An 8,678-nucleotide genomic window follows, 5' to 3' on the forward strand; every position below is an offset into this window, starting at 1 on the left:
TTTTCATCAGGAAGGTCTGGAATTCTCTGATCATTCATTGAATGTCCATCTCCTTCCCTGAAAATTATGCTCAATTTTGCTGGATAGTTGATCCTTTGCCTTTCAGAATTTCATATTTCAATCCTTCCTATCTTTTAATGAAGAAGCGGCAAGGTCCTGTGTGATCCTGACTGTAGTTCCATGACATTTGAATTATTTATTTCTAGCTGCTTTCAGTATTTCCTCCTTGACCTGTTAATTCTGGAATTTAGCTACAATATTCCTTAGAGTTTTCAATTTGGGATCTCTTTCAGGAAGTGATCGGTGGATTCTTTTGATAACTATTCTGTCCTTTGGTTCTAGGACCTCAAGGAAATTTTCCTTGATGATTTCTTGGAAGATACTGTCCAGGCTCCTTTTTGCATCATGGCTTTCCTGAAGATCATTATCTCTCCTGGATCTATTTTCCAGGTTGGTTGTTTTTCCAGTGAGATATTTTACATTTTCTTCTATTTTTTCATTCTTTAGATTTTGTTTGACTGATTCTCGATGCCTCATAGAGTCATTAGCTTCTACTTGCCCAATTCTAATTTTTTACGAATTATTTTCTTCAGATAGCTTCTGCATCTCTCTTTCCATTTGGCCAATTTTACTTTTTTTTTGAGTTTTCAAAATATGTTTCTTTATTTGTTTAGCAAATGCAGTTTACAAAGTAATTCAAGTTTTGTCAATCCAAGAGCACTAATATCTGATGTTTGCTAATTAAATAGTTTGTGACATACTTTGCATATTGAATCCTCATAATATCTTTAAGAGGCACTTAGTACAGACATAATTATCCCCATTTTGTAGATGGAAAAATTGTGGCTTGGAATGGTTAAATCACTTCTTGGTGGTTACATCGCTGGTACATGTCAGAGACAAGATTTAAACCTAAGTCTTCACTTCATACTTTACTAAGAAACTAGAGAACTATTATGAATTTATGTTTCTCTACTGCTCTTTAAGGAATTATTTTCTCCTGTTAGATTCTGTAGTTTTTCTTTTACTTCCCTATTTTGGTTTTAAAATCCTCTTTGAGCTCTTCCAGGAATGCTTTTTGGACTTGAGACCAGTTGATATTCCCTTTTGAGGTTTCAGATGTGAATATAGTGTCGATGCTGTCCTCTTCTGAATTCGTATTACAATCTTCTCTGTCCCCATAATGCAATTCAATAATCTTTTTTTTTTTTTTTTACTTTTCTAGCTTGTTTCTTCATGGTACTTGCCTTTTTCCTGGCTTTTTAAGTGGATCTCTGCTTCTGGGGCCCAGGGGTCTCTGTCCCAAACTTCTTGTGTTGGGAGTCAGGGGCCTGTTTACTGGCTTTGTGTACTGTGGCCTCCGGTTTTGTCAGCTAGAAGCTATATACTACTATAGCTCACCTGATGTTGAGCTGAAGCTGGCTAGTATATGCCAAGGATGGAGGCTCACCGAAGTCTTTCTGAGTTTCCCCAGGGGTCACAGCATGAAGTGTAGGGAAGGAGTGGTTTGCTGCTGGAAGTCTCTTCTTCCCCTAGGGCTATGCTATGTAGCCGTAAGTCTGTGCTGGTATCTGCCAATTCCCCTGGCTGTGCAAAGGCATGCCTGGGGTCCTGGTATTGGAGCTTGCCGGCTCCATTCCCCCGGGGCTCAGGAACTCCCGCTGGTCTGCTGAGGTGGGGCTTGCTGGGATGCCTCCCTACCTGCACTGGTCTCCTTCCGTCACCACAAGAGGGGTAGTTTCCCCAGCCTCCTGAACTAAAGGACTTTTGAACCCCCACCTCTGGCTCCTCACTTCCAGGGTTTCCCCTATAGCAATATTCTCTGGGTTTGTTCAAGGGAGGGACTAGAGCTCTAAGAGTTTACTGAGTCATCATGGCTCCCTGAAGTTCAAGAAGGTGAGTTTCAAACCTTTAGACTGTGGGCTGATAGCTCCAGGAGTAGCTGCTGCTGCCACTGCAGGCTCTGTGCTTCTGTCTCAGCTAGCTCTAACAGACTCCCATCCTCTGCCAAGACGCCTGGGGATTGCCACTGAAGTAAGCAGGCTGGGCCTGCTCCCATTCCCATATGGTGCTCTAGGGTGGTTCTTTGCCCCCAGTGCTCTCCTGGCCTGGTACAACAGATCCCTCTCTTTCTGGACTCTCCTAGCTTGGAAACCTGTCATACTCTGTCTCCTAGTGGATTCTACCTCTCTCAAAACTGTTCAGATTCACTTCTCAAGAGGTATCTGAAAGAATTTGAGAGAGCACAGGTATGTCCCTGTTTTCATGCCACCATCTTAGCTCTGCCATCATGTGACTGTTAAAGAGAGTCCACAGACAATGTAATTCTTGAACTCCTTTTCTCCTTGTCAGAGGAAGAGGATTTCTCAGATATTATCATCCTGAAGTCTAGTCTTCTAGCCAAAGAAGGGAGGTTTCTTGGCAGTGCCAGATTCAAACACTACCCAAGGGATTGCCCAAGACTACCCAAAGTTCAAGAATTCAAAGATTAGGCCTTCTAGAGAGAGGATGGTAGTAAAAGTAGCATGCCTCTTATAAGGACAAAGACTAGAACGTGTGGGCCCAACAGAGGCAAGATCTCTAAGAGCTTAAATAAGGGGGAGAAAAAACTTGTACTTTGTCCCCTCCTAAATTACTATGAATTATTTATTCATGAATTTTTTGATTTTTTAAAGTGAAAATATTTCTATTTTTCTAATTACATACAAAAATTTTTTAACCTTTATAGAAAAATTTTGAGTTCCAAATTCTCTCCCTCCTTCCCCTACCCCCTTGAGAAGGTAAGCAGTTTGATATAGATTATACATGTGCAGCCATGCAAAACATATTTCCATATCAGTTATGTTGAAAAAGAAAAAGATTTTTAAAAAAGAACAAGTAATGTTAATAAAGTTTTTTATTAAAGTGTGCTTCAATCTGCATTTAAATTCCATCACTTGTTATTTTTTTTCTAGCTCTATAAAATTTTTTTGTAGTATGATTGGTATGGCACTGAATAAATAAACTAATTTAGGTAGAATCATCATTTTTATTATAGTGGCTTGGCCTGCCCATGAGAAATTCATATTTTTTCAACTTTTTAGGTCTGACTTTGCGTAAAAAGTGTTTTTCAGGAGAGAGGGATTCTCTGTACTATATAAATGCTATCTTCTTGGCAAACCCATATTCAGTTCCCTTTCAAGAAGAGTTCAAATAACTGGGAAGAGTTGAAAGTATTCTATGACCCTGGTGGAAATGTGGGACCTAGAACATAATTATATTAATATGTAATACATGTTTATATTTTTTATAATTATAGAACTGGAGCTAAAACAGGGCAGCTGGTCATTTGTCCCATGTATCAACACCTGAGGTGGGGTGTGTCCTCTTTACGAAGAGAAGAAAATTGTGTGAATTGCTTTGAGTTACTATGAGTATCCTCTGTTTCTGTCTATGCACTTCTGAGTTCTCTGAACCTTCTATGTTTTCTGTGCTGTGAAATAAGATGTGTCCTCTACTTGACATGCATTTGTTATCCGAATGCTTGTATGACACAGAGGGATCCTATGACTTAAATTTATGGAAATCTAAACGTGAGCTAAGCAGAAGCTATGTTAGGAGATTTTCCCAATCTCAACTCTGACTGACACTATAATGAGCCAAATAGAGAATGTAGACTTTTAGGAAGGCCCCAAAGATTGGGTCTAATCTTTGTGAGCTCAAAATTTGGGCATCCTAAGTCATGGCTTACATCTTTGGGGGCTCATCCAAAATTGTTTAATTTTCCAATAAAGTATATGGGGTAGTTTTCAACTAACTTCAAGTATCCCATTCCTTTGGGGAGAAATATGCATATTTCCTCATAAGTTCATCAAAATTATCAGGTAGTTCCCCTGGCCAACCACCTTTTACATACATGTATTGCTTTGTTGTTGTGTTTGTCCTTTGTTCTCGAAGACGACCATGATATCAGGGCAACGATGACATGACTTGCAGTAGACTTTGATTTGAGTGAGGCAGGGCTGTGCAAGGTCACCAGCCTCACTTTCTCCTCCAGAGTTATCTGGGTCCAGTGGCCTGACATTCACCAGAATGACTAGAGATGCCCCAGGATGCATTGGGAGACCCTGGCCCTTTCAGGCTAAGGTTTTTTCAGATTCTCATTTTGAGTGAGGTAATACCCATTCAATGAATAGGCCTCTTCAAGAAGTTAATCAAGGGATGGCCCCTTTAATCAAAACTCAAAAAAAAAATCAAACTGGGAGAAGACCCTCAGGGTTCCTGGCCAAAAGAGAAACAGTTACTATTTGATATTCAGGCCAAGAACATAGACTTTGGGCACATCAATGGGGCCAATGCCCTCGACCCACCCGAGATGTTTTCTCCAGTGATATAGGAAATCACTATAAAATCAGGCAGTTGGGTTACAGGGACATTTATGGCATTTTGCCATCATATGCCTGACTTTCAATAATCTTGGGTCTCAGATTAAGAGATGAGAGATATCAGCTTGAATTCTATAATCAGAAGTGAGAGGAGGCCTCAGGGTTGTTGAGTTTGCACACTGCTGTGAGCAAGAGTGTTTCCTTAACTTTGATTGTGAAGCAGAATCCCAAAATCTCAGACCTGAAAGGACCCCAGAGATGCTGGACAAGAACCATCCCTCTGCAACCCGAAGTGGCCATGGAGCCTTTGCCTGGTCACCTCCAAGAAGGCAGTCCATTCCACCTCTGAATGACTTGCATGAAGTCTAACTTTGGCCCCCTGGTACCTGTGCCCATTACTCTGAGCCCCTCTCTCTGGGGCCAAAAGGAAGTCTAATTCCTTTCCACAATTCAAACATTTGAATACGGCCATCCAGTACTACTGCAATCTCTTCCATCTCCAGGGGTAAAACCCCCAGAATTCCTTCAGTTAAACCTTCTCTGGCACAACTTTCAAGGCCCTTCACTGTTCGTGGTGAAGAGATCTTAGATAAGAAGCCAAAGACCAGAACCAGGGGCTCCTGAAGGAACTCCACCTGCCCAGTTCTTCTTCAACCCTCACTAGCCCCTGACCTGACCCACTCTAGCTGGGAGTTCTTGTCTCACCACACGACTGAGAGTCCTGACCCTCAGCAATGTCTCACTGCAACTCTTCACCCTGCCCACTGGGAAACATGGCAGCAGCTCAGTGAGCATGGTGAGCACATGCAGGGTCATGGTAGCCTCCCTGGAGCCTCCAGACTATTGCTCACTTTTTAGGAAGGCATCAGTACTAGGTTGGTTACAGTTGAACAGAATATTGCAATGTGTGGTGTTGAAAGGCTGCTCATAGTTCAGGGAGGATTATAAGTGGGTATTTTCCAGTACAGGCTTGTCCTGTATTCCCGTTTACTTGTCTCTGGAGATGTAGTCAGTTTTGGATCAGCTTTATTGGGTATCTATAGAGATGACTGTTTATTGTCCCAGAGGCTGTGAAAAGAACCGAAACTAGCATAGGACAGTTGGTCGTCTGTCCCAGGTACCATCACCTGGGGTGGGGTGCTTCCTTTTTACGTTTAGAGCACTGAATTTTCAGACTTTCCCTTTCCCAACATCACTTAGCCTGCCCTACTTTAAAATAATTCCATCCTGTCCAGACCCTTCTAAGGACCTCCAGATTATTTTCCCTCTTCTTCAACAAATTTAGACTGGGACACACCCCCTCCCAGTGCTCACTCCCAGTTGCGGGGCACTGAAATTCAAATTTAAACAGCAGCGGGGCCACTGCGCAGAAACAGGTCCCCATGATCCAGAACTGAGCGAGCTGAGAGCGGCCATGGTGCCCCATCCTCCCGAACTCAACCCCAGCCCAGCTTACCCTGCCGGAACCCTAGGCCCATACTTATCCTTTTCCTTGGTGGAGCCAGAGCAGCTGAGTCTGCAGGCAGACTGCGATGCTGGGCTCTATGGACCCATTCACCAAAAAACTCCTTGAAGGAATTCATACCAGAAGAAAGAACCTTCAGAAAAAAAAATGCCTGAGTGGCCTAAGGTGGCAGGCAGTGTCACAGGCTAGACCAAGAGACCTCGGGGGCTGCTTACAGAAACCAAGAACCAGCTGCTCCCTACCCCTCCCCCAGAGAGGGGGAAGAAAGAACTTGTACAAATCTGTCCCCCCTCAAAACAACCCTGTTCAGATCACGTTGAGGTACTGGCTTGTACCTGGAAAACAAAGAGCTGGCAGATTCGCCTTCAGAAAATCTCGTTCTCGGAAACACCCCACGTCAGAATGGTTTATCAGGAAAATACCAGGCTGATTCCAGGAAGGAACAGGCCACAAGATCTCAGACACCCATAAAGTCTACCAGCATCAAGCCTGCAGGCATTCCTGAAAGCGAAATGACCACATCTAGTCCTTTGAAAATAACCCTGTCTTAGAGGAAAAGTCCCCCCAAATCACTTGGGATTCCAAGGTCAAGACAAAAGAGGTATATGATGGGGAGAAGAACGTGGACAATGACAAGGTCCTCAACAGCTCCTGAGTCAGCAGTAACATCTTGAGTGATGTCTTGGAGGAGAACGGGCTGGGCCTGGAGCCTCAGGAGAGCAATGAGGACGCAGACAGCCTTGATCAGCCAGAGGAGGCCCTGAACATCTTGTCCATGTCCTTACTGGCCCCACTGGTAGAAACAGTGAATGTGAAAAGTCCCGAGGTATTTGCTTCCTCTCCCAGTCTGGAAATGAAAGATGTGGAAGTGATGAAGGCCCAAAGCCTGGAAAATTCCAAAGGATTCATGTCCCAAGAGCCAAGTCTGGGGACAGCATCAGCTCTGGAGACCGTGACCTTCCCTATAGCATTGACGCTTACTGCTCTCAGAGGTTCAAAGAGACTGAACGCCCTTTGATAAAGCAGAAGATGTCTCTTCGAAACTGGAAGAGAGAAGACTTCGTCCCCCTGCCAAGTGAACATCAAGCAGAAGAACCGGGAGATGAACAATGAAATTGACTTGCAGCAGACGGTGATCTATCAGGCCAGCCAGGCTCTGAATTGCTGCATTGATGGCAAGCATGTGAAGGGCTCCCTGGAACAGGCTGAGGCTGAGAGACTCCTCCTGATCACGACTGAGAAGAGAGCGGCTTTGATCGATGAGCTCAATAAGCTGAAGGCAGAGGGACCTCAGCGATGGCCCCAAGCCAGCCCCACGTCCCGTGAGCCGGCTCCATCTCAGGGCTCCATCACCCTCTCGGAGTTGTGGCTGCCTCTGGAAGCCGACTTTGTCTGTGACCCAGCTCAGTGAGCAGAAGCAACAAATTACCACTTAATTATGCTGAAATCAGGTGCCAAGAATATGGTTGCAACACCTTTGGGGAGCACGGCAGACTCTCTCACTGGGAATGCTCTGACGTTCACCACCACATTTACTCTGCAAGATATGTCCAGTGACTTTGAAATCAGTGTTGAAGTTTACAGTTTGTTCCAAAAGAAAGCATCCTCAGGGCCTGACAAGAAAAGAAAGGCATCCAAGGCCAAGGCCACCATTCCCAAGAGACTCTTGATGTCCATCACCACATTCTTTAATGATGGTGAGGCAGGGAGAGTGGTTTCCACGCTGTGCACACCAGCAAATTTGTACTCGTTGGGTCTTCAGTCAGTTCGCACCAGTACTTAATTTTAGGTTGAGCCCAGTGAACCAGTTGTTAATGGGGCAGGGCCTATGCTTGGCTAGGTTCCGTGGAGAACCAGTTGTTAATTTTATTTGAATCCCGCCACTGCTCACACCCTCTTGCTGTCTTTCATAAGAAGTACCAAATTTGCTTTGGACAAGGTACCTTTCTTGTGTCCTTTGGAAGGTCATATTTAAAAATAAAGTGCCAAGTGAATTCATTTGTGGAAGAAAAGGGCTTTCAGACCATCTTTGAGGACGTCAGTGGATTTGGAGCCTGGCACAAGTGTTGGTGTGTTCTTTCTGGAGATGGCATCTCCTACTGGACCTACTCGGATGATGAGAAACGAAAGACCCCCACAAGAAGGATGAACTTGTCTAATTATACCAGTCATCAGATAGAGCCAGCCAACCAAGAATTCTGTGCCCGATGCAATACATTTGAATTAATTACTGTCTGACTGCAAAGACAAGACGACAAAGAAACTCTTGTCACTCAGTGTGGACTCACACTCTGTGTCACCAAGAATTGGCTGTCTGCCGATATTAAAGAAGAGCAGGACCTGTGGATGCAGAAACTGAACCAGGTCCTTGTGGACATTCATCTCTGGCAGCCAGATGCCTGCTACAAGCCTGTGGGGAAGGCCTGAGCCTCTGCGGGTGGGGCGGCTCTGGCTGCCATCCAAGAGACGCAAACTTGGGTCTTGGGCTTCAGCCACCAAAGAGTACACAGGTCTTGACTTTGATATTCTCTGTGTGTGCAGATTTTTCACTACTAACCTCTCCTCTGGTGCCCATGGCCAGCAGGGGAGCCTGCTTGGCATAAGGCATGGTGCCCCAGCTTTCTGAATCTTCCCCTCCTGGTCAGTTTTTGTGGTTTTACTAAGTCTTGTTTGCAAGTGAACATTTTGGATTCTCCTCTTTGCAACATGGTGGGAGGGGTGGTGCTGCAGGATAGGGAAGATGACCCCAAAGGCCTTAGGGAGCCTCTGCTCAGCTTCCTTGCTGTGGCTGGAGCTTGTGGGCACTGGCCAGAGAGCCGGGAAGGCTATTCAGTAAGGCTTGGTTCGCA

General features: G+C 44.7%; 1 pseudogene; it reads left to right on the forward strand.

The window, feature by feature from the left end:
* The first annotated feature begins 5,778 nt into the window (after positions 1–5,778).
* Positions 5,779–8,256, forward strand: LOC118847275 (annotated as a pseudogene).
* The last annotated feature ends 422 nt before the right edge of the window (positions 8,257–8,678 follow it).

This window comes from Trichosurus vulpecula, chromosome 4 (assembly GCF_011100635.1).
Source record: "Trichosurus vulpecula isolate mTriVul1 chromosome 4, mTriVul1.pri, whole genome shotgun sequence".
NCBI lineage: Eukaryota > Metazoa > Chordata > Mammalia > Diprotodontia > Phalangeridae > Trichosurus > Trichosurus vulpecula.